Genomic DNA, 27,380 nt, shown 5'->3' on the forward strand with positions numbered 1-27,380 from the left:
CTTTATTCATGGAGGAAATATTTCTTTATATTATGTTATGATGTCTGTGTTAATGATAATCAGGATTAAATATACGTGATATTTGGGGAAGCTATCACTACTACTGGCCCCATTGACAAAATGGGAAGAAAAAAACCAAAAAGTTAGTTTGGTTATGGAAAAGTAATTCTAATGGCAGTCATTTACGTGAGCCACTTAGCATTGCATAATAATCATGCAGTATAATAATGATTATGCAATCCATGGGTGGACACAATGTATCAGATTAGCATTGCTGTAGGTTTTATTTAATCACAGAGATACATTTAGTCTTCATAATTTGTTATTCTTGGGGCACCTGGGTGGCTCAGTCATTAACCGTCTGCCTTCGGCTTAGGTCATGGTCCCAAGGACCTGGGGTCGAGCCCTGCATCGGGCTCCCTGTTCAGCAGGAAGCCTGTTTCTCCCTCTCCACTCTGCCTGCTTGTGTTCCTGCTCTTGCTATCTCTCTCTGTCAAATAAATAATAAATAAAATCTTTGAAAAAAAAGATTATTACATAATTTGTTATTCTTGCAGCATGGGAATCTGCTCAGAATCTTTCAAAATCAGGTCACATATTAGTTAAAAAACACATCTTAAAGATGAAAATTAGTGTTTTATATTAACCTTTTTAATGCTTATATAGGGTTTCTTTTCTGAGGTACAAATGTTCTGGTTCAAAACATATAAAAGAAATTTAAAACCGTAAGTATTCATTTGTAGATGTCAGATTGAATATTTATATTATATCTGCCTAAAATTAACTTAATTTTTGAAGTCCTCCTGGGTGGATGACACTTTAGTCTTCAAAACTGTGAATTCCTGGGGTGCCTGGGTGGCTCAGTCAGTTAAGTGTCTGCCTTCAGCTCAGGTCGTGATCTCAGGGTCCTGGGATGGAGCCCTGCTTCGGGCTCACTGCTCAGTGGGGAGTCTGCTTCTTCCTCTCCCTCTGACCCTCCTCCCTGCTTGGACTCTCTCTCTCTGTCTCAAATAAATAAATAAAATCTTAAAAAACAACAACAACAAAACCCTGGAAGAAAAACTGTGAACTCCTGTATTTCCAAAATGAATTATTAAAATGGAATAACTAAATGTATTAGAAGTATGGAAAATATAGGGATTAAGGGATAAGAAGAAACCAAATAGGGTGAAGAGAAAATAAGGTTATGGGTGACAATGGAGGTAGATATGAAATGAACAGAGTAAGAGTCTTCATGCACAAATGCAAAATGGCATTTTTCTTAGCAAAAAAATAAGTAAGGGGACAAAATAAGATGTTTTTAAAGTGTTCATGCATCTTTTGTTATACCAATAATAGTCACTCAATAATGCTCCATAATTAAATCACTATCTCTCTCCCTCGCCCTCTATCTTGAATGTGTTTATAGTAGTAGTGTTTCTTGGATTCCAGAAAGTGTGTAATATATTAAAGAAGATGATACACCATTGTATTTCCAACAAAGATTCCTTTAGTAACTCTATGACTTCATGTGAGCTAATTGAGTTGATGGTTACTCATTCTTCTCTGATCAGAACTTTTAGAAAACTGTAGCTCATTTGTCTGCGCCCTCTTATTTAAGTCATTTGCTTATCTCTTCTTCCCTAAGCCACTTGAGTAATGGGCAGTTACTGTCAAAATAGCTTTTTTTTTTAAAGTTGAAAAAGCAAGAAAAATAAGGTTAATTTCACTTTCTTCATCTCTAGTTAAGAGTTTTGATAACTTTCTTTGCACCTATTAAACAGGCATTCTGGGTTTGATACAAGGGCAAAGTTTGGGTCCAGGGCGGCAAGGGTGGAAGTGTATAGGTGACAGTTTCCCAACCGTAGAACTCAATTGCCTCAGTGAGTAATAAGAGTCAGACGAAGAACCAATCTGTTCTGTTGCATCTCAAATTGATTTACATCAGTTTATTCATTTGCTAGTCTAAGAGCATTTATCTTGCACTGAAACATTCACATGCTAATTTAATAGACATTTGTTGAATAAAGACAATAATTCAAGCCAATGATAGAAGAACACGCACTGTTCTTATACTCTATAGTCCATTTAGGTAACGATTTATTATTTATTTTTTCTACCTTTTTTGCTCTGCAGATTTGATTTTATATTGGATATCACTTCCTAGAGAAAACATGGACTATATAAGTGGGTAATAGAGTTTTATAGTGCCTTACCATAATATCACATACAATTATCTTTCAATAAGAGTTATAATAATGATGTACTCCCCTACTACTTTTAATAGTTATGATGATATATTTCTACCCATACCCACGTAGATGCAGAGATTGCCTTTACTCCTTGCCCTGCTTCATTCTGAGGGCTGATGTACTTAAGAAAGGAACTAAAGGACAGGTGGAATCCACAAAAATCAAGAACTAAGCTAGAAATAAGAAAATACTAGGGTTTCTGGGTGGCTCAGTTGGTTAAGTGTCTGACTCTTGATTTCATCTCAGGTCATGATATCGGCGTTGTGAAATTGAGTCCCCATGGGGCTCTGCACTGGGCATGGAGCCTGCTTAAGATTCTCTCTCTCCCTCTGTCTCTGCCTCTCCCCACCTCAAAAAAAAAAAAAAAAGAAATAAGAAAATACTGGAAAAATACTAGAACCAGAAATCAGATTTATCCTGCTCATTGAGCTATGTATAGGGTTTATCTTTGTCTTCTCCTTTGCCCTAAGATTTTCTCTCCCTACTTGAAAGTCTTTGTGTTTGTCTTTATAGCACATTTAGGCATTGACATTTTCTGAATTTAGAATATTTAAAGGAGTTAGACATGCATATATGTGTGTCTATGCATTTGTGTATATATTTACCTAATTGTGTGTTTATATGTAAATATATTTACAAGTGTATGCATGTGTATTGCATTTGCATGTGTGTGTATTTTTATATATACTTACATATTTGGCAGTTTGTGTTTGTATGCACATAAGTATGTATATACGTGTGTGTATTTGAGTACCTATATGTGTATTTATTTATATTACGTATATCAGAAGACAAACAAATTTGAGAAAGTAAATAGCTCAGCTGTATAATTGTTTGGTTTAAAAAATGTACTTTCTACACTTGATCTAATATATTCTGGCCTGGTTATGTCAATAAACTTTTTGTGTGCTTCAGGAGAATAATTTTAGGATGAAGAGAAATTGACCTTGGACAGTTTTCCAGGGATTTGGACAATTTCCAGGGTAGGTTATTAATTGTGACTCATATGTTTTCTGGACCCCACTGATCAATTGAATGAGGAGTCATTTTCTTTTATAAGCAACTTTTATTCCATCTGTGGATTGCTATACCCCATTTTAGAGATGGCTCGGTCCCGCCAGCCAAAAAAAATGCTCCTTTCAATAGAGGTCTACTGTTTAGTAGCTTTAATTAGTGATCAAGAGGTTTTCAATGAGTCTTAAAGGTGAGGTCATGTAAACTAAAAAGTGTTACAATTACTTTTTCTTCCATGATATTCAACACAATATATTAGAAATTACAGAACAAAGTTTACCAATGGTTATGAAACCTCTGACAAAAAATGGGCTTTCAATATTTTTCATACTCTCTCTAGCAGAGTGGCTTACTTTTTAAACTTCTTTTTATCTGCATAAGGTATAATTAATTATACAGAATTTCAAATCCCACTGTAGAGAGCTGAAAACCACATAGTAATTGTTCTTAATAGTTGGATTCTTTTCCTGGTTAGCAGCATAGAAACTTCTTTCCGGGAATCACAAAATTGTCGTGCTGAGTTGAACAGGATGCAAATCTGGCCTGAAGTTTTCTAACAATTACTATAAAAATATGTACTGTTCATCTACTCCTCAGGTTGTCATTAGGAATAAAAGCGTATTATCTCAGCAGGATGCTGTTATCTCTCCAGTTACATGGTCTACCTACAAACAGGGCCTGGCTTGAATCAGGAACCTGAAATACTATGAGACCGCATGGGCATGGAGATAATAATGAAACGACTCCCAGTTTTCATACCCGTTTTGGAACAGGTACTTCTGAGTGGAGGAAACATGGATAAATTTTCTTGCCTGCTTTTTTTTTTTTTTTTTAAAGATTTTATTTATTTATTTATTTGACAGAGAGAGACACAGCGAGAGGGAACACAAGCAGGGGGAGTGGGAGAGGGAGAAGCAGGCTTCCCACGGAGCAGGGAGCCCAATGTGGGGCTCGATCCCAGGACCCTGGGACCATGACCTGAGCCGAAGGCAGACGCTTAACGACTGAGCCACCCAGGCGCCCCTTGCCTGCTTTTACATATAGAAAGTTATAGTAAATTTCTTCCTGCTACATTTATTTTAAACATTGAAATTTCCAAGATATTTTTCACAGAATCTTTTCAACTAGGTATCAAGGACACATTCAGATATTTAATATACAATATATAATCATATCTGAGTATCTAATTTCTTCCTTCCTTTCTTTTTTTTTTCCCCTAGTACTTTCTAGTTGCACCTTACTTTGCTACAAATTTAAATGCATTATGAGAAAAAAAATACTGACAGAACAGGGTAAGAGACATGAAGTAAAGCAAGATCATTTATAAAAGTAATACAATTTAAAAATATAGGCCATAAGCCTCTTTATAGTTATCAGGGATATACACTTAACTCTGGACTTCCTAGAAATCGCTGAAAGAATTGTTCATTCAATACGGTCAGTAATAAAATCAGTATGACTCCTCTGAAAAAGTGTGAGAAATAGTTCTCTTGCAGATCATCATAGATAACCCTGTGTGATGTAGTGAACTGTTTTTTTTAATAATATCCTTATTTTAAATTCAACAATATGTTCTATAGGGTTCAATGTAGACTGAAAACATAATGGCAAAGCATAGTTCTGTGAGATCAGTTCTGGAAGAGGTGAGAACAATGCACTCCTGACGCATAGGTTTTGAATTTAAAACATCTAAAGGCAGGATTGGAAAGTGGAAAACCATAGGCCAAGTTTGGCAACAGATCTATTGCTTTTTTTTTTTTTTTTTTGACAGAGAGAGAGACAGCTAAAGAGGGAACACGAGCAGGGGCAGAGGGAGAGGGAGAAGCAGGCTACCCGCGGAGCAGGGAGCCCGATGCGGGGCTCGATCCCAGGACACTGGGATCATGACCTGAGCGGAAGGCAAACGCTTAACGACTGAGCCACCCAGGTGCCCCAGATCTATTGCATTTGTCTAATTATTTTTATTTCATTAGTTGTAATGACTAGGGATCAGTGCCTCTCAAACTAATTGCAATGAAGCACTAGTTTTGTTTTTCAATATCCTATCCTTCATGAATCAGTTTTTAAAATATCATTACAAACACATTACTAGACGGGACGCCTGGGTGGCTCAGATGGTTGGGCGTTTGCCTTCGGCTTGGTGCATGATCCCGGGGTCCTGGGATTGAGCCCCGCATCCGGCTCCTTGCTCAGCGGGAAGCCTGCTTCTCCCTCTCCTTTTACTGCTCCCCCTGCTTGTGCTCTCTCGCTCTCTCTGTCGGATAAATAAATAAAATCTTTAAAAACAAAAACAAAAACAAATACATTACTAGAAAAAAAGAAATTAAAAAAAGATTTAAAAATACAAGCCTATATTTTCTTTTGTTAGACTGAACAGATATAAATTAATTCCAACTTGCCATAAAATTCTCTAAATGCTTCCTCTCAGTTTCTGTATTTCTCATGGGCCCATAAGAAACACTTTGCAAAACAGTCTGGGCCTTCAAAACATGCTTTGAGCAGCACGTCTGTCTCCAGGATGTCAGTCAATCACTTCCCTTACTCCACTTTCCCTTGTCACCCTGTGTCTTACCCAGACCCACTTTATTCATTTACATTATGGGCTTAGCAACTGGGATTAGCTAAATTTTGGACCCTGGGGCCATAGTCAATTCTCCAAAAAATGCTAATTCACATAACTAAGCTTTGAATGAATACTAGATGAAATGGGGTCAAAGTTATACTTCCTGTCAAGTTACTAGGGTACAAATATTCTACAGTACCATCTGAGGATACACTATCTGTTAAGTAAGTAATGTACAGTTGGTAGGGGTAGATAATCTTTTAAAAGGCCATGTTGTTATACTAGGTTTTATTCTTATAAGGCAGCCACCCCAACTCTACATGGAGGTATAGTTTGACCTATTATAAAGGTCAAATGAAATAACGTATATCAACACTTTGGAATAATGCAAAATGTATTTGCATAAATTATTTGTTTACATACATGTACAAATGTTCAAATGGCAAGGAGTTAAAAATAAGTGAAATAACCATTATTGTACTCTGTATAATTTTTGAGGTATCAATTGACATATACTCTACTTTTATATGAATTACAAACCCCCCAATATATTGTCCTTATTGTATTATGGACAGTCAATTATCTCTTAGAGAAATTAAAACTTCTAAAAATCTTTGATATTTAACTTTATTTTTACCATTACTGAAGCTCTTCATGTTTTTATGTAGGTCCATGTTTCTGTCTGGTATTTTATTGTACCACATGAAGAACCTTTTTTTAATATATGTGTACTTTGTTTGTATAGTTATCTTGTTTGGAGTTTTCTTGACTTCTTGGATATGTAATTTGATGACTTTCGTTATTTTTAAAAATTTTCAGGAAAAATCTTGCCTGTTTTTATAAAGAAAGTTTCTTCTATGTCTTTAAATATTTCTTTTGCTTTGTTCTCTCTCTCTTTTTTCTAGAATTACATTATAGTACACCATTTGGTATTGTCTCAGAACTCTTGGATGTTCTATTCTGATTTTTTTGTTTTTGTTTTCCTTTTACTCTTTTTGTCTCTGTTATTGTTTGTTTGGTTTTTGTTTTTCTTTTCAGTTTGTCTAATATCTAATGACCTGTCTTCAAGTTTACAGATTATTTTTTTCTGTGAGATAAAGTGAGTCAATTAATAAGCACATTGAAGAAATCTGTGATCTGTGATAACATTTTCTTTTATTTCTAGCATCTTCATTTGAATCTTTCCTATAATTTTGATTTTTCTGCTAAAATTCTCTGTTAATGCATACTGTTCACCTGTTCCATTAGGCCCTTTCACGCATTAACAATAGTTATATTAAAGTCTGTGTCTGATAATTCCAACTCTGGGCCATTTTAAATCTGGCTTTCTCCATTGCTTTGACTCTAGACAATGGTTTCTTTTTTCCTTGCATTTTTGTGTAGTTTGTCATTTGTTATTAAACGCCAAAAAATCAGGTGTAAAACAGCTGAAATCAATGAAAATTATTTATACCTGGACATAGGTCATACCTCTTCTATGCTAAGCCTATTAGTTTGGGACATTGAACTTATCTAGTTATCTAGTTAGAAATTGATGTTCAGTGGACCAAAGACTTCAAAGTCCCCTAGAACTGCTTAGGATGGAAGCTGGGGCTTTGGAGGGGATGGGGTTTTTGCTTTACCTACAATGGTAGCCAATCTTCTACTCCGCACCTACTTTAATGAGGTAAGCTCCATCTTGTATTCTACCCTGCTTCTAATATTTCTTATAAGCACCTGAGGGAGTCCACATGAAAGCACTGGTAAATGAATTCAAAGTCCCCTTATGGGAGAGGTTACAGAGGTCCTATGTTGTCATTCTAGCTCACATTTAGCCTTTATCAATTTGTCAAAATTTTAGCTGATTTCTTTTTAGCCACTTGTATGGTGATCAGATGTTCTTTTATTCTCGCCACACATAACATCCCCATGACTTATTTCTTCATGGAGGGATCTACCCATGGGTTAGAAAATCTGGATATTTGTTTGCATCATAAACTCAGCTTTCTGAGGGGTTCAAGAAAAGTTATGATTTTGTAGTTTACCTGTTTTTTTCATTTTTGGTTTTTTTTTTTTATTGTTAGGGTGGGATATATACTCTTCTGAGCTTTGTTCAGCCAAGATAGAACAAGAATCTTTCTCTTCATGAATTTTAATTCTTGCGGGAAAGTTTTATACCACACTAACCAAATAATAATTAAAGTACAGAATTTATTTTCCAAGTATCCACTTAATATTATCATAAAAAGTATGATTTTAATTAGTTCTTCAGTGCTTATTATATGCTGCTTCCTGCATTACTATATACTATTCTGAAAAATCCAAAATTCTCCTAGTGTCCGGAAGAATGAATGTCACTTGCTAATTATCTAATTGGAAAATACACTTGTTTCATTTGTTACAAACTGAAATGATTATGTCTTTTCAAATTATTAAGTATGGAAAATCATAACATTTATTGAATGAGAATTTATAGTGCCAACCAGTGTTTTAGGGATTTCTACATATTACCTTATTCTACATTCTTTTTCTACAAAATTTTTATGTAATAGGAAAAAGAATGTAGGAGATACTAAGAAATTTGACTTTGGTCTCTTAGCTAGTAAATAGTCAGATGGGAATATAAACCCTGTTATGTCTGATTATAGATATATGCTTTTCCTGTATAATGCAGTGTTTCCATTGGGCCCCATTTATAGCATTGGCAAATATTTGTCTTTATCAGCCTATAACTTGCTTCTTTGTCCCTCTCCTCTCTACATTGTTTTCAGGTTCTCCTGTTATTCAATATCTTCATATTTTCTTTTGTTTGTTCAAGCTCACCATTGTCATGCTTCAAACAACCTAAAGTCATTTCCTGACCTTCCATGCTTCCCATTAAACCATGTCTTTTATTTAATTCATTCCAACCTTTTTATTTTCCTAAATAACACATATATTTCATTGGTTCTGAAGTATTCATCAATGTAACAAGGTATCATAGAGACAAGACAGTCACCTAAGACCTGTTTACTATGAGGAAAATAATAAAAATTTGGTTAATCAAAATTCAATAATTTAGAATTCTTAAATTTCCAAAATCGCTCTGGAACAAAACCAGAAAATCACAGCCCCTGAATTAAAATGAAGTTGCAGTCAGCCCATGAACAACCAACAAACATAGAGCAAGAACCAGAGAGCCCGTCATTTCATTTGATTCTTCAAGTTCATGGCACAGAAGGCAGCTGTCCCTTAGAGAAAGGTTTTTGTTTATGTTTTTTGTTTTTATAACATGAGTAAGCAATAGGATGCAAAATAAATTGAAAAATTGTAGGAAAAAAACAGAAGAGAAGTGCACCAGACTTCAGGATTGGCAGCGTTGGTTATAACACTAGGGATCGGGGTGGGGCAGTGACAGAAAATGCAAAGGTAGGCATGAATGAGCAGCAGAAATCTGAACATCAGAGAAAAAAAACTCTATGACAAAGAAACGAAAAAAGAGCATCTGTGCATCAGGGCAAAGGGTGAAAGGAGGTATGCTCATCTTTAGTCTAACCCTTTGATAAAGGGGAAAAGTCAAGGCTTTGAAATTTCTATCTGAGGGTTAAAAGAGAAATCTGTCCTGGATAATATAATCAATGACACCCAAACTTTGATAATTAAACAAGGGCTTGCATTATATTTTGTGATGCTCCCATCAATTTCTAAAAGTATACAAACTACAAAATTTTAAGTTTTCACAATAAATATGAAATAATTTTAAATGCTTCAGGATGTCACAAAACTCAGAAGAAGCATCAAAATTTGGATGTTTAACATGGCTATAACTAAACCAATGGCCATTAAGAACTCCAAGATTATTACAGCTCAAATATTCTACACGTCTTCCATTCAGTTATGCCTTATGGGAGATAACTCTCTAAAATTTCCAATAATAAGTTCAATGTTAATGGATTTTATTACCTTTTGTTCACCTCCATAAATATTGACCTGCCATGCATCAATTGGGAAGCTATACACAGGGTTTTGAAGATTAATAAGCAACCAGCTTCAGAGTAATCCAGTGGGGGAAATGCATATTAATATATCATGCCAAAGTGATGTCATAAAGTCATAATATGGTACAGACAAGCCTGGGCATTATACCAATGCAAAGAAAGGCATGTGTCCCGGCCTGGGGTATAGCAGATGCATATTAGAGAAAATGACAACTATGCTCAATCTTGAAGAAACAGTCTACAATTAAGCAAAATAAAACAGCAATGAGCCTTTTTCCTCTGATTATTTGGAAAAGTTTAAGTACCCCTCAAACTGTAAAGTATTAGAGAAGCATTAAATCTATGGGAAAACATGCATACACACCATTTTTATTTAATGATTTTTATTTATGATCTACTATAATTACATAAAATAGACATTTCTTATATCCTGTAGTTTGGGCTCAAATTTTCAACTTCCTGACATAGAAATGCTCAGTTCTTTACACTTTATAGCTATCTAGTCTATAGACCATAGCGCACAGAGTCAGGAACAACTAATTAAGAATCTAATGTTGCACTTTAAATAAAATGTATTTGCTTTAAAAATTACTTTCTTACTTTCTTAGTGAGAGATTCATTAATCTCAGGTTGTACCTGTTTAAAGCACTCCATCATTAGGAAGTAGCAAGGATGAACATATATCATACCATAGATAAAGAGCTTATCAAAACAAGCATTTGTTGAAATCTGTCATTGTTAGGAGACAATTTCCCAAGGGTCTCTCACATTGCTGCACAACTTATCAGACAACACTGGCTTCTTTTGTTCTGAACTATTTTTAAAAGATGTTTGTAAAGCAAATAACCTTGGAAGATAAAACTAGCATCTCCTTCTAGAGTAAAGGGAGGCATACTTATCATCCATTATAAAAGATTTGCATTCCTTGAGTTCAGGATCCCTTTCTTGTAGTATTTAAGTATCATCTAGTTTGCTCCGTGTTGCCTTTGAAAACTAGGGCTTAGGGAACCACTGCAAAAATGCTGAAACTCTTGCTACTGTTATTGCTGTGAATAATAAATTGTCCTTCATCTCTGACCCTAATGTCTTCTGCTAGCATCCATGAATCTGTGGCAGGTTTTCATGTCAGTTTGAAATAAGACTAGCATCTCAAACTCTTCAGGGTTTTTGATAATTTTGGTAATAAGGATGGGATGTTGACAGAGACATGGTTTTCTTTCTTGAAAAGGAAGGATGAGGGTCTCACAGGTCCATTAATGGGATTTGAGGGAGGTCTATGGGAATCAGTAGCAAATTATATAATCAACTGGGCAATAATGGTCCTCCACTGTTTTGCCTGTGAATTAAGGAGGTTGGGTAAGCTAAGTAACAGGAACTAGGTAAAATACAGATGGCAAAATGCTGTTCTGTTGTTAATTCTCCTCTAGGTGGAAAGACTTCCTTGCCAATCTAGTGGTCAGCTTCTGATCTGCAGCACAACTTACAATTAATACTAAGATTTGTACTGGGTAGGCAGAAGGTTGTTTCTTATTTTAGACAATAGAGGGATGCACACACATATTGAGTATGAAAGGGAGGATTCCATAACAGTATCCAGGTTAATCATTAGAACTTTGGTTCACATGAGAAAGAAGGAGGCAAGGAGAACATTGTTAATTGAGGAATACTGGCAGGTAGTAGGTTGTCTTAAGACTTCATTTTATCATGCCAAATATATCCATTTAGAAGTAACAGTAAAATTGCTCAGCTTTTTTTTTTTTTTTTCTTTTACAGTGAGTTCTAGTTGCTATAAGGGAGTTTTAGCTTTCTTGGGGAGATTTTGCAGGGATAGAGAAATTCCTTTGGGAAACCATAGATGAAGCTTTGACTAGTATCTGAACTCTTACTGCACTGGATGGAGTTTAGAATTCTGGTGAAGTTGATCTACTGGAGAATTAGAAAGAGACAAAAAGAAAAAAAAAAAAAAGAAAGAAAAAGAAAGTGACCCAAACAAATCTAGATAAATACTTGAGGTCACCACCACTGTGCAGGAAAACTCCCTCAGCCTTGATGTTAAAACCATTAAAAACTTATGAGGTGTTATCTAGACAACAGGGCAACTAATGCCCCAAATTAATATGGAGTCCATAAAGAAGGTCACCACTGTGTGAGTCAAGATTGAGTCAACCAGAGGTTCACTGACAAAATATCAGTGTGGCTGTGGTTTCTGAGTCCAGGGATTTTTAAGGCTGAAATAGATGGTGTCAGCCATGAGGACCTTGCTCCTCCACATACAAAGTATTGGAAGGACCAAAAATATTCAAAATTCATTTGGTTATGCCATAAGCCATCTTCACGTCACTTGAAACTAAAAATACATATGAAGTCTCTCTCCTTTCCTGCTCCCTGATTCCTCTCTGTCCCTCTACTTTGACCTATGGTTTAAAGAGAAACAAGTTATCTCTATCCCCAAGAGGGATCAAAGGACATATGCATCCACCTGAGTATGCTAGAAAATTTCAAATGGAAGGGGAAATCAAACTTATATAGATGTGCTGGATATGAAGCCTCAAGTCACTTTCTTACCTGGATCTATAGAACACTCAGATTTAGCTAATGGCATTAAGGCAGAGTTCACAATGGAAAAGGCAAGCTAACATGACCTTGTGGATAGACTTTGGGACCAATTTAATGTACTATTTTTGTTGTTTCTATCTCTGATTGTATGGTAAAAATTAATGTGTTATATGCTTATATTTCATCATACATAGCACCTGAGAAGATTGTCACAATTGGGAAAGGCCATATGTAGAGAAGTGTTAATGGAATATGCAAATCATTTCCCAGTCTTCTTTCTGTTTCTTCCCAGATGGTCCAACAAAACCAGTATAAAACCCCAGGAGGAGAAAAGGAAATCACAGCCCTGATTACAGACCTGGAGACAACATGGGTAGTAAGAGATGCAGTATCTTAACACAACAGCTCAATATGGATAATGAAGAAGACAGAATTGGAAGCTTAGAATGGATTATCACCAACTGCTCATGTAACTGAATCCACTGCACAGACTAAACATTTGCTGTATTACACTGGACTGTGTCATGCCTTCTTTTCTATCCCACTAACCCCTGAGGACAATGTTTAACTTACATTCATGTGTCATGACAATGAATATACATTTGTAGTAACTCCCCATGTTCCAACAGATTATCTCCAGGGATAGCTAAATTCCTCTGCCATTTGCCATTAGTAGGTGGGCAGTATGAGTGCCTCTACACTCTATTATACAAATCTGTAACTCTGTAATGATATCCTGTTTATGACAAAGTCAGAAGTTTCCATCAGGAATGTCTTGGGCGCCTGGGTGGCTCAGTTGGTTAAGCGACTGCCTTCGGCTCAGGTCATGGTCCTGGAGTCCCGGGATCGAGTCCCGCATCGGGCTCCCTGCTCGGCGGGGAGTCTGCTTCTCCCTCTGACCCTCCTCCCTCTCATGCTCTCTGTCTCTCGTTCTCTCTCTCTCAAATAAATAAATAAAATCTTTAAAAAAAAAAAAAAAAAGGAATGTCTTGACTGTGATATCACATATACTAAAGTGGCTGATAAACCCTGACAGAACTCAGGGCTCTGCTTGTCAAATAAAGTTTCTTGGGACTGTAGAGGCAGATTTGTAATATTCAATCCCTCTGGCAGTCAACGGAAAACTTCTCTCTATTCAACTCCAACCAACAAGAAAGGTGCTCAGGATCTTACTGGAATCTGTGGGCATTAGAGATAGTATGTACCTCACTTGGATATTCTACTTGGACTTTCATATCAGCTAATCCAAAAATTGGCATCCTTTGACTGAGGCCCAAATGCATACTCCGTGTTGGGAGCTGTCAAGCAAGCTGTGGGATGCTCTCTACATGTGAAGTCCCACATCTCTAATAAACCTGTGAGGTACAGGTCTCTGTGAGTAACAGTATTGCTGACAGAAGCCTCTGGAAAAGGCAGACAAGTTCTACTTACAGGGCCCCTTGAGGGTTTGGACTGGTCACCTCCCTAACATGGAGGGAACATATCATTTTGGGGTGAGTCAACTCAGACTCAGAGACTAACACTGTGAGAAAGGGTTCTATAGACCTTTTTTATCAAATGGAAATGGTATATTCAAGCTCTCAGCTTGTCTGGCTCCTGGGGCATCTCAGTTTTACATGAAAAAAATGGCTCTCCCAAACAGTTACAAGGGTCCTAAATTTAACTCTGCTGAATCTGCCATTCCCCACCAGACAGCTCTGACCATGATTTGATCTATATTCCTTATTCCCCTTAATATTAGCAAGGAAATGTATTAGAAATAGCAGGGGATGGTCCCAGGTTCTGCATTTCCTATGTAAATACCTGTCAACACCTCTGGCTGTTTTTTCCACTCCCATTTCTGTAAGTATTGCTTACAGTGGGGCAGACAAATGCCACCAGGCTATTGACATGGACAAATACGACAAGTTAGATTGTCTGCCCTCATGTAGTTCCTCCAAAACAAGGTCTAGGATCAATTATTCATGCTTAGAGAGTAAAAATCTCAGACCCTTTATGGGTCTTGAAATAGCCAGTTGTCTCCTACAGTCAAAGCACAAAGCCATCATTATCACTAACAGCCCCATGTCCCATGTCCCTTTGTATCACACAGTCATACCTGCTCAATAAATGTTCATTATTAGAGTAAATAAGATACGGAAATTTAAAATTACCTATTTAACTTTATTTTGCTAAAGCAGTTTGTAAACTTTTATTGTTTAATCCATATTACATATATTGTTCACTGTCTCCATCATTTCTTCCCTCTTTTGTACATTTCCCTTGAAATATTCCTTGAAGATTTAAGTTTCTTAAAAGACAAACTTGACATTTCAAATTTATGTTAAATGTATATATTTAGTTATGTTTCTTTTAAAAAATTACCTTATGACCGATGAAGACAGAATCAACGATTGGCTTCATTAGTATGGGGCTATCTATATTAGTTCATAATAATAGGTTCCTGCATTATCAAAACAAAAATCTTTGTCAGAGTAAAATTAATATGGGAAGCAATGGAAACATACGCATTTTTAAGGACATAGATTATTTTTTTGCCAAGATTTAGTCACAGCAAACCTCCATCAATTTTGGCAAGGCATATTAAGACTAAGTTGTAGTCTTTTTGATTTTTTCTTTGGACATCCTTGTTCAGTAACATGGTGACTGCCCTAGATTATGGCCACCTGGTGTCCTATTGTTCCTTTCTGTTTGTTCTTATCTCTCTCTTCAGTTATATTGTAAGCTGCTTGAGGTCAGAACCTACATCACATTCATCCTGTGTCTGTAGTCACCACTTCAGTTCTTGCCATGTAGTAGTCCCTCAATAAGAGGAGGCTGAATTACATTCCAAAGAAATTAGGCTATGGGAGCCTTAGAGACGTAGTGATTCTTTCAGCTAAATCTATGTTTTGGTTGGTTTAAAGAAGGCCATTTCCTAAGCCAAGGCTTTCCCCTCAGCCTTTGAACCAGCAGTCTGAAGTCACAGGTTCCCCTAACTTCAATCAACCTAGACACACCTAGACAACGCAGTATTCTTCCAGATAAAGTAATTGAGAAACAATCTATATTACCATGTTGCTCTTCCTAGGTGAGATGGCCCTGATAAGCCACCATCACCAAGAATACATTTGAAAGTTTATCTCTTACTGGTAATGACGATGGTTCCCCATTGATTCATTCACTTTCACTGATCTGTCTGGCCATCAGTGAAGAGAATGCTCAAAGTGCCAGGATTTTCGGGCGCCTGGGTGGCTCAGTTGGTTAAGCAACTGCTTTAGGCTCAGGTCATAATCCTGGAGTCCTGGGATCGAGTCCCACATTGGGCTCCCTGCTCAGCAGGGAGTCTGCTTCTCCCTCTGACCCTTCCCCCTCTCATGTGCTCTCTCTCTCTCATTCCCTCTCTTTCAAATAAATAAATAAATAAATCTTAAAAAAAAAAAAAAAAAGTGCCAGGATTTTCAATTGCAGACTTGGAACTTTGTGAAACAAATTTATCTTCCCTGACCACCTGAGCTACTCACAGGCTACAGTGACAAATAAAACAAAACAAAAACAAAAAGTCTGTGTGTGGATGCATAAACTTCCTCTGTGATAATAAAAAGACTGAATATACAGAGATAAAACTACAAGTTGACTTCCCCAGTTTTACTTACAGAAGCCAAAATCTGTTTTTAGGGATATTTTTCAACAAACTATCTATTAAAAGGTAAAATGAAAGTGTCCAGGACATATGATTACCATGAAAGAAACCTATATGGGTGAAGAATTTATGATGAAAATTAAGCAAAAATATTAAAATATGTTTAGGTAAATAAACCAGTAACAGTTAAATTTTCAAAACATTTCCCAAGCTTTAACCTGAAGCTGGAAAAGACTGAGCAGAAAAATACTGCTTTCAACTATGATGGTGACAGGACTGGGCATTTCCTGAAGAAACACAGATTTTCATTTCATTTAACTTTTAGCTTTCATTGATCTTCAAACTGATTTTTCCCTTATTACTTTCTTAAAATAAAATAAGAAGGAAAATTTATTTTTATTTTATAGAAAGGCATACAGCATGGAGTCAAGATACCTGGATTCTAATTCTGTTTCTATTAACTATTTAAGAACCTTGGGTAAGATACAATAAAATGATGGGAATGGAATACTCTCTACATCCTCTAATCGATATCTAAATTCTGTGATTCCTTCTATTAAGAATGCCAAACATTCTATTTGCAGCTACATGAATAAAAGTCAATCTCACATGGTCACATGTAAAATCACAGAAGCTAAACATTTCTATTGAAATCTAAATATTTCTTTTCTGCAAGAATTTCAATTGTTTATTTGATCTTATGAGAGTATCACTTTGAAATCACTATTAAACTTTGGTTAAATCATTATGCTAGTTTTGAAATATTAATTTTGTTTTTTTGTTCTTTGAGAATTTGTTGTTAAATATTCTCTTTCCCTATGGAATAAGGGTAGAAAGTATAGCCATTTGTAAACATTTATGTAGTAATTTGATATTTACAAATAAAATATGAGGATTCTTTTGAATTCATAAAATTTGAGGCATTTAATAATATACAGATCCTTGTGAATTGTAAATAAAAATGCAAAAATCCATAAAATTGAATAATACACCCAGAAATGTAAGTAGAAAAATATACGAGATATATATTAAGCTATGAAAATACTTTATGTAGTTATCCCTTAACTGAATCTTCTTGCCTTCATAAAATACTAAATCACCTGGCTCTCTAACACCGCAATTTTAGGTGTGTGTCAATATGTGTGTTTTCCTTCTTTCAAGGTTTTGTTTTTAAGCTTGCCTAGAATTTTACTTAGGTCAATTAATTTACATAAAACAGTTTGCCTATAATCTCCGGGTTTTACTGAATAAAATAAATGTGCCACTTCTTTAAAAAAAATGTTTTTTATTGCTGTAATTAAAGAAACTTTTTTTAAAATCAAAGTTGGAAAAAAGCTGTTATCCCAAATACCAAAATAACAGAACTTGTATTTAGTTACTTGAACTTGAGTAAAAAATTTAAGCAAGTATTCATTGTTTTTATCCTTTATCTCTCCCTTCCTGCCTGAGTTCTCTTCCTTAGCACACCACCACCCAACACCACCACATACACAAGCCAAAAGATGGTTTCACATAATAGGTTTCAACTAATACAATCTATTGGTGAAATAATCTATATCATTTCCACATTTTTAAATTTCTCTTTACCAATATTTAATCTCTCTTTACTATTGTAAACATTTAATATAGACCCATCCCATCCTCTAGGTGGCACATAATAGTGAGCATTATAATAACTTAATGATATTCAAAGATATGCCATTTAAATATTGGTATGCCTTGTCTCCGGCAAGTGTTACATTTAGCTGCTTTGCATAATGACAATAACATTTTTTTTTTTTTTTTTTTTTTTTTTTTTTAAAGATTTTATTTATTTATTTGAGAGAGAGAATGAGAGAGAGAGAGCATGAGAGGGGGAGGGCCAGAGGGAGAAGTAGACTCCCCGCTGAGCAGGGAGCCCGATGTGGGACTCGATCCCGGGACTCCAGGATCATGACCTGAGCCGAAGGCAGTCGCTTAACCAACTGAGCCACCCAGGCGCCCCCATAATGACAATAACATTAAACTTAGGTAGATCTTGAGTTCCAGTTCATCAAGAGTTCTTAACCAGAATTCCTGCCATAATTTATGGCAGATTAATTATTTGCATTTTCATAGACAATTCTGAGACCATTTTAATATTGCACACATCCTCACAAAAGGTATGTTGAGACATCTCTGACATTGTCTAGAATTTGACATTAATTAGAATTATGTTAGCATATATCGCTTGCATTTATCATTTACACAAATATGGGCAATAACTGATCAAAGTCAACATTGCTCCTTGCTTTGCTTTTTGTTCAATTAGGATGTATCTTTTCCAAAACAGATTCATTGGTGTTGGACATATTGCATACAGTAAGCATCCACTGTTATCCCAAGGGTAAAAGGATTTAGAGAAATAGAAATGACCTTTTGATTCAGCTCATAACTCATACCTACTATCTATCCACTTCATATGACCACATGTACATATTTGTAGTCATTGTAAGTTTAAATACTTGGTTTTGAACACTATTCTTAGTCAAGCATTAAGTTTAAATAACTAAAATTTCCAAATTTAGAAAACCAACAATAAAGTCATTACTCATAGCTTCTCCTGACTTTAGATGCAGCTCTCCACATTTACTTAAAACCATCCCTTGTCAGTGACTTGCTCACTGCATTTTTGCCTATGTCACAAGAAAAGAGAAATAAAGGCTCGAATACAGCTTGAGTTAAAACAAAATAAAAAAACATTCTTGACATTGAATAAGGCAAGATTTCAAGGCAATCCTCACTAGACAAATTCTCAAAATAATTGCTCAACTTTCTCCTATTTCTTGTGTAGGCAGAGACTTGCTAGTTTAAGGTGAGGAAACATGCGTCTCTCTGCATCAACTGTGAGAGCAAGAAAGCCAATTTAATTTTTATTTCTTCAAAATTAGTTAAAATGATAATAATATTACCAGGAAATTTATATTCACACACTACATACTCAAATGGGGCACCTTTTAAAGTTTTGACATTTATTTCTGAATACTCTTATCTGCTTGAATTAGAGCACAAGCCCTATGACAAATGGTCCTGTTAGAGTAAAATATGCAGAAAATAATATATTTTCATCACTTCTTTAAAAAACTAAATTATAAATTGGTGTGAGCAATTTTGTTTTTTTAAGATTGCAATACATAGGGAATCGGGAATACAAATTTTAGTATTTAGATAATCTCTCCCCGTGCTCATTCATTCCTTCATCTCCCTTGCTCATATTCATTCATTGAACATAACTCCCTGTTTTCTCTCAAGCCAACTAGGAAGACTAAAACGTTAAACGTGGTTTCAGAAGAAAGGGCAGCTGCCCTAAGAAAACTTCTACAGAAAGACTGTCTGGATGCTAAGATACTACACAACGCCAGCACTGAAACCGTGCAGGAGCTTTTTAGTACACGTTTTCTGATCCTACTATATCCCTCTCTTAGCCATTAAACCTATAGAAAAATAAGGGCTTTGGCTTATTGCAAATTCAAAGATTTTAAAGAGTGAGTTTGGTGCCACTCTCCTCTCCTTCAAGGAAAAGCTTCTTATCCTCAAGAGTTGCTGAGCTTTAGACAGTGCTGTTGCTGAAGAAGATTCATCACCCAGTCAGGTGCATGGTTCTCAACCTGGAACCAAGACCGATTCCGGAGAAAACAGGTAAAACAGGGGCGTTCCCTGTGTCAGCTAAGAAGCCTTTAAAACTGAATAGAATAAATCCGAGCAGGGTAAAAAGGTGTGCTCTTTAAAACAACAGTAACAAAAAGTTTAGTCGCAAAAGGTTTGGGGTGTGTTTTTTTGTTGTTGTTGGTGGTGGTGGTGGGTTTTTTTGTTTGTTTTGTTTTTTGTCTTTCTGTTTTCATGCTTGATCATACCCCAAACAACCCAGGTGCTGAGAAACACACAAAGTAACTGTACACAAGCCAGGATCGCCGCGTGTCTGTGCCAGTTTCCTGAGGTGACTGTCAGAAAAGCAGACTGAAAAGAGGCAGCATCGTGTCTAGGGAATGAGGTCAGAATTCACCGGGTGGACCATTGGCTCTGCGAAGGAATACCGCGGGACAGTGGGGCTCGAGAGCCAGGCTTTGTAAAAGGAGGGAAGGTGGGTCAGGGGCTGACTTTGTGGAGAAGGCTTTGTCGGCGCGAGACCGGGTGAAGGGTGGCAGATGGGGGGGGGCGTTTGCCAGCTGGCAGAAGCGGGAAATCAGAAGACAGAAACGCGGGGACCATGAGGGCAGAGAAGACCCCGTTTGGGGTGACGGGAGGGTCAGGGCCATCCACTGCCACTGCTAGTGTGGGAGCTCGGGAGCTGGAAGGTGAGGCGGGACCGCGAGGTGTCGGCTGCAGTCCCCGGCAGGGAAGGAGAGGGGTTCAGGTTGCCAGCAGGTAGAGTTGAAATCAAACAGCCCCTCGGGGACCACGGAGCAGCGCCCTCCCGAGACCCCCTGCCTCGAGGTTGAGGAATCACAGCAGGTGGTTTGTGGTACCTCCTAAAGCTAGGGATGTTCACTCAGCGCCCAGCCTGGGGTGCCCGAGCCCCGCGCTCTCCAGGTTACTCACCGGTCCTGGGAGGAAAGCGCCATCCGGGCGCGCGCGAGGGTTGCGCAGCGCAGGCGGCAGGCAGGGCCGGGCTGCGGTGGCGGCGCTGTCCTAGGCGCGGGACCGGAGCCTGGGGACACCGAGGCGGCGACAGCGGCGGCGGGGGCGCAGGGAGCTGCGGGCGGGGAGGGCTGTGGATCCGGAGCTGCTGCGCCGCGCGCGCTCTCTGCACATCTCCGGCTCCGCTGAAGCGGCTACTGCTGCTGCCGCGGGAGGGGAGGGAGTCGAGGGGGAGGGGAGGAGGCACGCGGCAGGGAAGGAGGGAGGGAAAGAGGGGAGGATGGGGGAGAGCGAGGGGAGAAGGGGAGATGATCACCCAGAGTGGAGAGGAGGAGGGGAGGGAGGCGCGCACGAGCTCAGCAAAGGTTCCCACCAGAAAAGCTCCGGGAGGAGAAACGCTAGATGAGGAGATGGGTCACTCCCCCGCCCCCCACCTTCCCTCCGCTCCTTCCCCCTTCGCGCCCTTTCCTTGGGCTCTTCCTCGCGTAGCTCAGACTGGGGGTTACCCAGGCTCGGCTGGAGCCGGGGCTTCTGCGCGCTGGTGAGAGTGCTGAGCCCTAGGGGCGGCCGCGACAGCTCTCCGCGCCACCGGCCTGAAGCACCTGTGTGCGCACACACACCGCCGCCGGCTCCATTGCCGCGGCTTTCCGGCCGGGATCTGCGGGCCGTTGCTCTCCCTCTCTTCCCTTTCTGGTCAGATTATGATCTTGCATGTGCATCCATGACATCTGTGTCGTGCCCCTACTGCAGTTTGCTTCCTGGGCGCTCTTTGGCACAGGGTGTCCGGCCAGAAGGCGCCGGCAGGGAGCTCAATGCAGGCAACCATCGTCGGCTCCTTGGAGCTGTTTCCTGGTTAAGGGTGGCGGTGTGTGCTTGCCGCCGGGGTTGACTAGCTAACGAGGTTAAAAAAGAAGAAAGGAAGGAAGGAAGGAAGAAGAAAGAAAAAAAGAAAAAAAAATCTTAACGACCTGGTTGCCTGGAATAATGTTCTCAGTGATCTAGGAAGGTTGTAAGTGTAAAGGGCACAGGGGCAGTTCATTATCTTCTGCCTTGGTTTTCCTCCCTTTCCCTAACGTCCTAAAACAAACAAACAAACAAAACAAAACAAAACAAAGCAAAACAAAACAAAACCGGCACAAGACTTAGCACGTTTAATCGAAATATTTCTCAATCTTTTTATTGCAGAGCATTTCGTTTTTACCCAAATTTTTCTAGTGTTGGCCTCGCTTTCCTATTGTAGATTTTCTTTGCTCTGTTAGAATGTGAGTCAGTCTTGCTTATTTCTAAACTACAAAGACTCGCATGAAAATAGATACTGTAGTCAGGGCCTTGTACATTCACAAGATCCAAGGGGTGAGAATCCACACATTTAGTAAGTATAAAACAATTGGGACATTGTTAACTGATTTCCATGAACCATAATTTTGTTTCATAATCTTCACGTGGTAGTTGAGGGTAAGCAGAAAGCAAAGTAAATTTTGTGTGTAAAAGATATGGCTAGAAAAAAAGTCTAGTACAACTCTCCTCAAATAACAACATTTAAAGTGATCGAATTACTCCCCGTGAGCACACTGGACACAGTTTTTGATAGTGTGCGTGTGTGCCTAATTTTAGTAGTCTTTCAGTTACTTGAGTCCTTTTTTAAAAGCCTAAATTATCTTATCCTTTAGTGTAAGTAACTTAGGCACTTTATTTTACCTAAATATGTCTTATGTAACAAATGTACCCATATTAAAATACTCTCAGCTGTATATTCAGTATGCAGAAACATTTTAAATGCAATAAGGCATACACCCAAATTGATGAAAAACCTCTAGCTCTTCCCATATATATTCACATGAGAAAAAAACAGTGTTGGTAATAACATATTACTAGATGGTCTGGATATTGTTAACTTTCTAGAATCTTTCCTGTGGAGCACATCTGCTAATGAAAGTATTTGGTTTCACATCTACCTAATAATCTGAATGAGAGAAGCACCTCCTCATTAAGGGAACAACAGATATCAAAATCCTCTAATACACCTCAGCTTTAAAAGGCATGTGTTACTGTCTCCAGATGCTCAGTGTTGCACCATGCAAATTCACCATATGCTGTTCTTTCAAAGAAGACCATAGGAAGAAAATAGTGGGTGAGGACCTACACCTCATTTGACTTTAGGGGTTCTCAGTAGTGTCTGTATTACAGATATGAGCAGTGAATTTTTCAAATCCCGGTGGCTACTTGGTCAGGGAGTGGTTACCAGAAATTGAATCTCCATTTTCTCATCCCTGTTTAAGATATTCCTTACCCTCCTCTACTAAGGTAATTCACCTGTGAGAATTTTTGTTATTTTCCTCCCTACATTTGATTATGAAACTGTAATAGCAGTATCTGTATAGTCTCGTTTTATGGTTGGAAAAAGACAAAAAAACATGGAAACAAAAATGCCTTAAAGCCAGGCAAAGAGAAGGGATGACATTTAGAGCACAGCAAGACAAGTTTTTTTTTTTTTTTTAAGATTTTATTTATTTATTTGAGACAGAGAGAATGAGAGAGAGAGAGAGAGCACATGAGAGGGGGGAGGGTCAGAGGGAGAAGCAGGCTCCCCGCTGAGCAGGGAGCCCGATGCGGGACTCGATCCAGGGACTCCAGGATCATGACCTGAGCCGAAGGCAGTCGCTTAACCAACTGAGCCACCTGAGCCGAAGGCAGTCGCTTAACCAACTGAGCCACCCAGGCGCCCCAGCAAGACAAGTTTTTAACTCACCCCTAACCACTTGGCCCACCAGAGACGAGAATAGGTGAAAAAAGATAGAATGGCATTCCAGTTCTCCCGCTGGAGGACTTGGATTACAATTTATGTTCTCAAGTTGGGTAAAAACTTTCCTGTCACCTCCTACCACAGCATGCTCTCCCTTTTATATTCCTTCCCTCTTCTACATCCACAGTATTGTGCACTGTGTTCTTCTTTACAACATGGGAAGCCAAATAAATAAGTAAAATAAAAAGCTTCATTTTAAGCACTGACCCATTGTATTTACTTACTTGAAAAGAAATTCTTACGTTGCAATTTTCTGAAATCAGAAATATTGAAAACCCTATCTTTGAACAGCTATTGCACTCTGTACAGAGACTGGTTAGCAAAGGAAATACAATTCATCTGTTTATTGAACACATGTGTTTAATAACCACTGCTTGTGGGCAGGCACCATTTTAGGCCCTGGGGATACCACAATGAAGAAAATTGGTAACTGTGGCCTTTTGAAGCTTAGAGTCTAATGAGCCAATAAAAGTGCTTTATCACTAGGAAAGATGTTTATGATGGTGATGATGATGATGATGATGATGATAAATTTCAAGCCCAAAGAAGAAATATTTATTAATTAAATTATAGGCATTAACAAGATTAGGCATAAAGGAATACAGATTATTCAGCTCTGCTTGTAGCCAGTTCTTAAATTAGTTGTTGAAAAAAATGAGAAAGAGGGGTTGGGGAAAAAATAACATTTGTTGTAGTGAAGGGAAATAATAGAATTTTTTTAGGCCAGTGAACATTTTCATGAGCCTCAACTTTAAAAAATAAACATCTGCTTTTATTGGTGGGGAAAATAGAAAGTAATAAATGTCTTTGAGGTTGTGGAGACTTCTGAAAAATTATATATGTACCATGTAATACATATGATTAGTACTGCTGAATACATGGACAGATTCTAGAATGATGATGATGAAAAAATCAGCAATTTTCCCTTTCTCTTTCTGAAGAACATACCAAAACAACAAGGAGAAGTAAAACAAACAAACAAAATCTGCAAATTCTAATTTCAGCAAAATCAGGGGATAGATAATCTGCAGTTTCCAAAAGTGTGTTCAAGATGCCTGAACTGCTGAGATTAACTAGAAGTTGAAGAAGAGGAAGTAAGGAGAAGAATAGCAGATAGTGAGCACAATGTTAACTAATCTTAGAAGGCATTGATAAAAATATCATTCCTGAAAGTGAGAGTTTCACTCTGAAGTGCAAAAGCTCTTTCCCTTGGTTGCAACAGTGAATTGAGAAGCTGAAACTGGGCTACAGCTGAGAAAGGAAGAAAGGAAGAAGTGTGGCAAGTGTAGACAGAGCTCACTTGTGGCCAATCTCACAAAAGCCAAGAAATGTATGCTTCCTGATGGGGAATTGCTCATCTTGACTTGCCAAACCTATGCATCTTCTTTACAGAAATCAATGTGGGAACTGGAGTGAGTGGGACTGATGATAAGAGCCCTCTTGTGTATGTCTTGTGGGAAGAAATGGAGGGCTACACACAGATGAAACAGAGGAGTGATATTTGCAAAAAGCGGTCTATCTCTTCAGCAGCAGAGAAGCAGAACATTTGTAAATCTCAGATGGCTATTTTCCCCTCTTTTCTTCTCAGGAACCTAGAGGAGAAAAATTTAACTCAGTTAATTATGAGTAATAAAAAAAGAATGGGCACAGTATCAATACAAAAATAATATAGGAAAAGACTTTCAGAGGAGCATCAAAATGTAACAATTGTTGGAGAACATATACCATAACAGTGTTGCCATGGAGAAGTTGAAAAATTTGTCCTAACATTTTGCCATGAATTTTCATAAGGGCACAGTAAAGGAATTGCTTCTGTGAATGAAAACTATAAGACACAAATATGAGAACTTGGGAATGATTGAGGAGACAGTAGGAGCTGATAACCCAAAGCTGGCAAAACTTGGAAAAGAAGTTGAACTAAAAATAAACCCATTACAAATTGAGAATGAATATGGAAGAATTACAAGGTAAAATATACACTGAGGTAAACACAGTAAGGGAAAAAGGACAGAAATGAGAAAGGTTGGCAAAATGAACTGGAAGTAAAGATGAATGGGATGAGAAAGAATATGAAAGATGGAGAAGATTAGCAAACATAATTCAGCACATACATAATTAGAGACCCTGAAGAAGAAAAATAAATACCAGAGAAAGAACAAATATTTAAATATATTATTAAAGGAAGCAACATTCTTAAATGAACGAAGACCTGCAATTTCATTTTTTTTCTTTTTCAAGTTCTTATTTAAATTCCAGTTAGTTAACATACAATGTAATACTGGTTTCAGGAGTAGAAGTTAGTGATTCATCACTTCCATACAACACCCAGTACTATTCACAAGTGCTCTCCTTAATCCCCATCACCTATTTAGCCTATCCGTCCTCCCACCTCCCTTCCAGCAAACCTCAGTTTGTTCTCTATAGATAAGAGTCTGTTTCATAGTTTGCCTCTTCTTTTTTTTTTTTAAGGGGCGCCTGTCAGTAGAACATGCAACTCTTGATCTTGGGGTTGTGAGTGTAAGCCCCCTGTGGGCCTGGAGTTTACTTAAAAAAATAATAATAATAAAAGGCAATTTCATTTTTAAAGGACACAATGATTACTAAGAAAATTGCCCCAGAATTGTCGCCATCAAGATATATCCTAGTATGGTACCTAGAATTTAAATATAATAAAGAATCTTTTAGGGATGCAGGCAAAAACAATCAGTAACTTATAAAGGAAAATATTGAGGGTGGCCTCAGAATTCTTCACTGCAACATTCATAGCAGAATAGAGTCAGTATCGGTGGAGGAAAGTCTACCAGATACCAGAGAAAATAAGTGAGAGCTAAGGATTTTTTCTATGTAGCCAAACAGTCCTTCAGATATAACAGTTGCACACAGTTTTGAACATGCAAGAACTAAGGGAATATTATTCATATGAACCTGTCTTCAGAATGCAGAATGGAATTCAACTTTCTAGGAGATAAATGGAAGAGATATCCTGGATCAAGAACTGATTGTCAGCACTAAGTGTATTTAATCATGGATCTGAAATGTGAGAATATGAGAATTAGAGCAAAATAATAGAATATAAATCTCGTGGACCCTGACAATATAGAAATGATATACCTAAACAAAATTTGGATGAGAAAGGCAAAAGAAGATGGGATATGAAGGCATTGATTGTTTAATGGCCAGGAGTCAAAGGACATCACTTAAACAAGTAGTCCAACATATTTAACAACACAAAAATAAACCATAATCAAGATAATATTAAACAAGTTATGTAGTAGGTTATATAAAATATATATATAAAATTATATAAATTATATAAAATTATATAAAATAAATGATTTATTTTAGCAAACTAACAAATACAGTCTATAAAAAAGAGAGAAATGCAGTTAACCTATAAAGGAATAACTACAAAAGTAACAAAGAACAAAATAAAAACCATGAGAATACACACATAGAGAAATAAATAAAAGAAAATAGACCTCAGAGTGAAGAAACTTTACAAAGTTAAAAGATAAAAACATAACACAAAACAATATGGCAGAACCAAGAGCAAACATATCCTTCATATAACAAATGTAAATAGAATTATCTCATTTTCTATGATAAAAATAGGATTTTTAGATTGGATTACAAACAAAATAGAATTTTGCGTTTTATAACAAGAAAACTCAGAATGTTTAAAAAGTAAGGATAGACAAACATATACCAGGGAAAGTCATACAAAAAGTAAGCAGGAATTGCAATCATAATCAAAAACAAGGTATCATACAAACCGAAAACATGTTAAACAAAATGAAGAAGAGTATTTTATGATTATAGTAATAGGCACCTTCCTATGCATGCAAAACAATTATGAATATCTATGTACCAAATAGTATAGCATCAACATAATTACATCAGGGGCGCCTGGGTGGCTCAGTTGGTTAAGCGTCTGCCTTCGGCTCAGGTCATGGTCCCAGGGTCCTGGGATCGAGCCCCGCATCGGGCTCCCTGCTTGGCGGGAAGCCCGCTTCTCCCTCTTCCACTCCCCCTTGCTTGT

The 27,380-nt window shown here is 37.5% G+C and overlaps 1 protein-coding gene across 2 annotated transcripts in view; it reads right to left on the reverse strand.

The window, feature by feature from the left end:
- The window catches only part of FUT9 (fucosyltransferase 9), a 191,035-nt gene extending 170,311 nt beyond the window's left edge, over positions 1-20,724 (reverse strand). For both annotated transcript variants that reach the window (XM_036082384.2, XM_036082386.2), the window contains exon 1: positions 20,500-20,724. The gene's annotated coding sequence lies outside the window, so the exon portion shown is untranslated. The remainder of the gene's footprint in view (positions 1-20,499) is intronic.
- Between the last annotated feature and the right edge of the window lie 6,656 nt (positions 20,725-27,380).

The sequence above is a fragment of the Halichoerus grypus genome, chromosome 9 (genome assembly GCF_964656455.1).
Source record: "Halichoerus grypus chromosome 9, mHalGry1.hap1.1, whole genome shotgun sequence".
In the NCBI taxonomy this organism is placed as follows: domain Eukaryota; kingdom Metazoa; phylum Chordata; class Mammalia; order Carnivora; family Phocidae; genus Halichoerus; species Halichoerus grypus.